Genomic DNA, 578 nt, shown 5'->3' with positions numbered 1-578 from the left:
GTGTGTGTGTGTGTGTGTGTGTGTGTGTGTGTGTGTGTGTGTGCCTGGTTGTGTGTCTCATCCATCTCTTTGGTTTTGTGACAGGTTGGTAGTGTTCCCCACCTCTCGCCAATAATGACAGCACCAGTGTGTTTCAATAAAATCATTGGGTAGCTGGTGATTGGGGAACTYGTGTAAGAAGACATTGTAGTCAACAGAGAAAACATGATACTGCTTGTAAGATTACAGATGTACAGGTTTCCCAAACAAATAAATAACTACATATTTCAACTACATAAAGTTATTGTCTAAGTAATTAAAGCAAATACTTCCTCTGAGTCGCCATCTTCCATCAGGTTGATCAGCAGATGAATTGGCCACAAGTTCCTGAACCTCATATTGTCAACAAATATGTGGTTTTCCACAAAATAGGCACTGAATATCTATACAGAAAGTACAAATATGCATATAAATATACAGTATAGAGGGCAAGTCAAAAGTCACAGGACACTGTTTTAGTAGTAGTAGTAGTAGTAGTAGTAGTAGTAGTAGTGGTAGTAGTAGTAGTAGTAGTAGTAGTAGTAGTAGTAGTAGTAGTA

This window comes from Austrofundulus limnaeus, unplaced genomic scaffold (genome assembly GCF_001266775.1).
Source record: "Austrofundulus limnaeus strain Quisiro unplaced genomic scaffold, Austrofundulus_limnaeus-1.0 Scaffold272, whole genome shotgun sequence".
Lineage (NCBI taxonomy): Eukaryota > Metazoa > Chordata > Actinopteri > Cyprinodontiformes > Rivulidae > Austrofundulus > Austrofundulus limnaeus.
This window is presented reverse-complemented; position numbering follows the sequence as displayed.